This window comes from Pristiophorus japonicus, unplaced genomic scaffold (genome assembly GCF_044704955.1).
Source record: "Pristiophorus japonicus isolate sPriJap1 unplaced genomic scaffold, sPriJap1.hap1 HAP1_SCAFFOLD_42, whole genome shotgun sequence".
NCBI lineage: Eukaryota > Metazoa > Chordata > Chondrichthyes > Pristiophoridae > Pristiophorus > Pristiophorus japonicus.
In genome coordinates, this window is record NW_027254090.1 from 3020728 (window position 1) to 3027162 (window position 6435).

Genomic DNA, 6435 nt, shown 5'->3' on the forward strand with positions numbered 1-6435 from the left:
GGAATCTCGTTTGCCGCAAGTTCCTTCCACTGCCTGTGCTTGCTTTCTGCTTGCACTCGGGGACGAAGCTCGAGGTGCTTAGCGCCCTCCAGGATGCTGTTATTTAATTGAGGCGGTCTGTGGCGATGGACTGCCAGGTTTCAGTGAGGATGTTGCATTTTATCAAACGGCTTTGAGGGTGTCCTTGAAACGTTTCCTTTGTCCACCTGAGGCTCACTTGCTGTGAATGATTTCCGAGCAGAGCGTATGCTTTGGGAATCTTGCATCAGGCATGTGAACAATGCGGCCCACTCAATAGAGCTGGTCGAATGTGGTCAGTGGTAAGATGCTGGGGATGTCGGCCTGATCGCAGATTCTCATATTGATGCGTCTGTCATCCTCGGCCATTTGGAGGATCTTGCGGACACATCGTTGGTGGTATTTCTTTGCGATTTGTGCCGTAAAATGTAACTTTTCACAGTGGCAGAAGCTGTTCCAGGAGGATGAAGTGGAGCATGAATGCTGGCATGGACTGCTTGGGCCAAATGGCCTGTTTCTGTGTCATTGATAATGAAGAAGAAAGCTGCAAACTGCAGGAAGATACCAATGCAATGGGCAGGTGGGCAGAACAGTGGCAAATGGAATTCAATTCGGATAATTGTGAGGTAATGTATTTGTGGTGGTCTAAAAAGGCAAGGGAATAAACATTAATTGGTACGACGCTGAAATGTGTAGCGGACTAAAGGGACCGTGGAGTGCCAGTCCACAGATCCCTGAAGGTAGCAGGCCAGGTAGATAATGTGGTTCAGAAGGCATGGAAGGTAACAGGCCAGGTAGATAATGTGGTTCAGAAGGCATGTGCAATACGTGCCTTTATTTCTCGCGGCATTGATTACAAGATCTCGGAGGTTATACTTCAACTGCATAAAACACTGGTTAGGCTGAAGCTGGACTACTGTGTTCAGTTATGGTCACCACATTTCAGGAAAGATATGATTGCACTGGAAAGGGTGCAGAGGAGATTGCAGGAATGTTGCCTGGACTGTTTTTTTAAGGAAAGTTTGGAAATGCTGTTCTGTTTTCTATGGCACAGAGGACGCTGAGGCGAGACCATTTCACACTTGATTCTCTGGAGTTTTATGCAGAGGTGTATAATATTATCAGGGGCCAAGATAGAGTGGGTAGAAAGGACTTGTTTCCTTTTGCAGAGTCGTTAACAACCACGGGGAATATATTAATGTTATTGGGGAAGTACGGCTGTTTCGACAAGCTATGAGTTGGTCGTGGGAGTCTGGAGCTCACTGCCTGATTGGCTGGTAGCGGCAGAAACCCTCATACAATTTAAAAATACTTGCATGAGCATTTAAAATTGCACTAACCTAAGAGCGGACATCGAGCTGGAAAGTGGGATTGAGGCTGGGAAGTTCTTAGTCGGCCAATATCTACACGATGAGCTGAAATGTCCTCCTTCCATGCTTTCAATTTTTGCAATTCCTACATTACAACAGTGACCACAATTTAGAAGTACTTAATTTGCTGCGAGCTGCTTTGGGAAGTCCTGAGGTGATAGTCGCCGTAGAAATGATAGTTTTTTTCTTTCACAGGGTCTGAAAAAAGTGAATAGCAATAAGGCGGGTTAGCTCTGTTGTTTCGAGCCTGATGCGAATAACGCCAAAGTATCGGGTTTTATTCATGTATTGGGTAATTATTTTATTCTTGGTGGTAGGGTGAAATTATTTTCGAGCAGCATAAACATTTTGGAAATAAACTCACAATGGACCTGCAATGATTTGAAGCAATGCTGCAAAATATTAGTTCTTCAGCATTTAAGGTACATTTGTATATCCTCCGCGGCTTTGCTACGTCTTGTATTTCAATCATAGAATGGCTCACTGCCGCAGATTGGTCTGCAGTGGAAAATATCAAACAGAAAAAAATACAATTCCGGTGTGCAATCCTTCATTCTCACCATCACGCTGCTCTGCACTGCAGCGGGCGCTTGGCCATTTGGCTCAGGTGTCTCACTTTGGTGCAAAACTAATGGTTTCAGATTCGAGGCTTGCATTGGTGCTTTTGTCAAATCTTGTTCCACTTTTAAAGTCAAACCATGTTCACATTCATTTGCTGAAGGTGATTTCCTTCTAAACATTGAGGGACTCATTATTAAAAGGCATTTTTTCATTCTGTCTCCTGTGTATATTTCTCACTGATCTTTGCAAATCGTTTCCAACAAACCAACCATCACTAATTAATGCCTCTAAATTAATAGTGTTTACAATTCTAACATCAGATTCGCATCAATCAGTGCAATAAAGGGAAATGTGATGAGATTCCAGCGCTATCCACACGGAGACAATTAAAGAAGGAAACACTTCCCGTAGAATCGCTGCAAGCAGGGTTCGAACCTGCGTGGGAAAACTCCATTGGATTTTAAATCCAACGCCTTAACCACTCGGCCTTCGCAACTTCATTAATGATACGCTTTAACAGCCAACGATCGGTTCAAAATATCAGACAGATAGACTTTGAGTTAATGTAATATAAGGTATTGAAAAATTGTGGGGTTGAATACCACCAGAGACGGATTTTACGTCAGAATTTTATGTTTCCTGCTACGCACGATCAATTTTGCAGCAAATCAAAACTTCAGAGATGTGAAACTGCAGCCCATCTCTTGCTGTTACACAAAGGCCACAATTATCCTTTAAAATCTCTGGGCGCCCTGAGTCGTTTGCGCAGTAACAGGAGCAAGACATCGAGACTGTGACAGACGGAGTCCATTAACCCCTCAAATCAGTTGCAAGGGACATGAGGAAGAATAGGAGAAGTCTATTCTCGTGCGCGAACCTGCAGCACAGATGAATGAGAAGGCAATGCCAAACCCACGAACATGTTGCACAGAAATAGGATGAGGCCATTCAACACCTCGAGCATATTACATAGGACCAGGGGTTTGCCATTCCAACACGCAACATGATGAACAGGGTAATACATTTATACTTAGGTTAACTGACACCAGAGTGCGCCACTGTCGGATGTCCTTTAGGCAATACAGGAAGTCCAATCTTGTTCTTAACCGAAGTGGGAATCAAATAAATCCGGTGCACACCCGAGGCAGTTAACAATAAAGGACTTTTCTGTTATTACACACAGGGACAGGGGGAGTCATTCGGACCCTCGAGGACATTAAACAGGCGGAGACCAGTAATAGTGACATGATAATTCACTCACCGTCCAGGGGGTTTGCCATTCCTTCGCTCCAACTGTTGCCCAGAAACAGGAGGAGTCATTCAACCACTCGAGCACAGTACACTGGCGGCCAATCATAGTAGCATGACTGTTATTTCACTGGACTACTAATCCAGAGAGAGAAAATTACAGCCAACCACGAGAGTACGGTAATTTAAATTTAATTAAATAAACCTGGAATTTAAAAGTACCAGTAATGGTGACCATTATCGTAACAAAACAATCTGATTGACTAGTATCCTTTAGGGAAGGATATCTGCCGACCTTAGCAGTCTGGGCCGACATGTGACTCTAGACCCACTTAACTGCCCGCTGAAATGGACTGGCGAGACATTCAGTTGCATATGGTTGCTCAGCAACACCTTAACGAGGGCAATTAGAGATGCGCAACAAATGCTGCCCTTGCTAACGAAGTCTTCATGCTTGACTTACTCAAATAAAGCACTGGGACCTCTAGATTGTTGCACAGGAACAAGAAGACCCTCAAGTCCAGGTTATAGAATGCTGAATCGGGAGACAACTAGAAGAATGGATAGCTGGCTAGTTTCAAGACGTAAAGCAGAGAGTAGTGTTAAAATGCAACTTTTCCTATTGGAAGAAGGTGGGTAGTGGTGTTCCACAACGACCTGTGTTGGGATCAATGTTGTTCAAAAGTTATATTGAAAATTTGAACGAGGAAGCAAAAACATAATTACGAAATTTGCAAGTGATATCTAATTAGGGGGCGTGTTCAAAATTGAGGAGGACTGCAACAAATTACAGGAGGTCATGAAAAATTTACATTTGAATTTCAAACCATACAAATGTGATGTGTTATATTTTGTTCTGAAAATAGGGTGGTTGCATATTATTTGAGGATGTCAGTCTGGGTGGCGTAGAGGATCAAAGCGATCACGGAAGAAAAATGCACAAAACTCTAAAAGTTAAAACACAGGTTAACAAGGCTATACAAAAGGCAAAGAAAACGAGATTCTTTTTTTCTACACGGACAGAATATAAATGTAGTGACGTTATTCTAAACTTCTATTTAACCTTTGTTAGACCACACAGAATGCTGCTTACAGTTCCATTCGCCATATTATAAAAAGCATATAGAGGCATTGAGAGGATGCAGAGTAGATTGACAAGGATGATGCATAAACAGTCAGTGCAAACATATCAGGAAAGGTTGAACATGCTGGGTCTACTTTCACTTGAAAAAAGAGGCTGAGGCGCTACCCAGGTTTGGTACTCTGTTTACAAGGTAACGGTAGAGTGAGGTATATGTTTGGACATAAGGTTACAGATTGTGTGGAATAATATTCTTCTGCCGCTAATGTCCTACAGCACATCAAGGATGCCCAGCTTTGAGCTGCTACATCTCTTCAGAATCTATCACATATAGCACGGTGGTAGTACCAGATAACACGATGCAGAGTGTCCTTCGTGTGAAGACAGGACTTAGCATCAACAACGTTTGTCCAGTGTTCACTACTACCAATATTGCCATGGACAGTTGCATCTGCGACAGACAGATTGGTGAGGAGGAGGTCAAGTAGGTGTTTTAATGTCGGAGCGACAGTAGTGATGCAGCACTGCACTTTCGGAGTTGCTGACTTTCCGTTGAGATCTTAAACCGAGACCCTGTCTGCCCTCTGAACTGGACTTAAAAGTTCCCACGCCCACTATTCGGAAGGAGAGCAGGAGAGTTCACTCCGGTGTCATGGAGCCAATGTACATCCTTCAACCCACATCTGTTCACTTTAACATCGTTGGTTCTTGCTGTTGCAAATCTTCTTTTGCATTTCCTACCTTACAAAAGTGACCACACTGTAAAACTACTTAGCTGGCTGTGAACCGCTTTGGGAAGTCCTGAGGTGAACGACGCTGCAGAAATGCTCGGTTTATTCATTTAGATCATCCGCTAAAAGTACACGATAGTAGGGCCGGTTAATTCAGATGGTTCATGCATGGTGCTGTTAACGTGAAGGCCGCGGGTTCCATCACCGTACGGGACATTTTATTTTCGCGTGGGAGAGGGCGGTGTTGCGAGTACTTTAGCTTTGTTATTCGAGAGAAGCTTTAACATTTAGGAACGAAACTCACAAGGGCCCTGCAAAATATTGAAGCAATGATGCAAAATCTTAGTTCTGATAAGAGCTGGTGGAAAGAGGGATTGTTTCGAGCATTTAATGAACAATCAGCTTATCTTCGAGAATTTGGGACTTATCGTATCTCAATCAGTTAATGGTTCACTGCCGCTGATTGGTTTGCGTTCTCAGTATGGAACTGAAATAAATAAAATTCCCGTGAATCATCGCTCATTCTCAATATTAGTCTGCTGTGTACTGCAGGAGCAGCGTGGCTTAATGGAGAAAGAGTCTGACTTCGATGCAAACACTGATGTTATCTGAAGATTGTAGGTTTTTGTACTGCCTAAACTTGTTCAGCTCATCAGCTGAATGTGGTTTCCTGCCAAACATTGCAGGGCTCTTTAAAAAATGCACTTTTTAATGCTGTTTTCTGTGTATATTTCTCAATGCTCTTTGCAAAAGTTTCGAACAAACAAAGAATCACTTATTGATTTTCGTAAATTATTAGTGTTTCCAATTCGAATAATAAGGTTGCATCAATCATTTTAACAAAAGGCTGTCCAGGGAATTCGGTTGAGTCTCGGTTTCAGTCATTTCGTCAGGGAATCGCTGCAAGCAGGGTTTGGAACCAACGCGGGAAACCCCAATTGGATTTCAAGTCCAATGCCTTAACCACTCGGCTATCACATCTACATTTTGCATTTATTTTAATAATCAAATGGTCGTTTGAAAAATTAAGACAATTGGTCGACATGCTTGCCCTTTTTTATCTCCCAGTCGATGTGAAAACTAAATCGTAGAATCATTGAATCTCACAGCACAACAGGAAGCAATTCGGACAGAACTGGAAGGATTTACTTACCGTGAAAGACTGAACAGACTGGAGAGCTTTTCTCTGCAAAAGTCAAGGCAGATATTGCCTTTAATATTATGAAGTGATATGATAGCGTCGACGTGGAGAAAATATTTGCTATAGTGCAGGAGTTCAGAATTACATGCCAATAAGGTGGATGAATTAACTGTGCAAATAGATGTTAACAAATATGATGTGATTGGGATTACGGAGACGTGGCTCCAGGATGAGCAGGGCTGGGAACTCAACATCCAGGGGTATTCAACATTCAGGAAGGATAGA

General features: G+C 42.8%; 2 non-coding genes across 2 annotated transcripts; both read right to left on the reverse strand.

Annotated features, from left to right (window-relative positions):
• Positions 1-2363: 2363 nt before the first annotated feature.
• On the reverse strand, positions 2364-2445 carry trnal-uaa (transfer RNA leucine (anticodon UAA)). The gene has a single exon. It is a non-coding gene; the product is annotated as a tRNA-Leu (tRNA).
• Positions 2446-5907: 3462 nt separating this feature from the next.
• Positions 5908-5990, reverse strand: trnas-uga (transfer RNA serine (anticodon UGA)). The gene has a single exon. It is a non-coding gene; the product is annotated as a tRNA-Ser (tRNA).
• Positions 5991-6435: the final 445 nt, after the last annotated feature.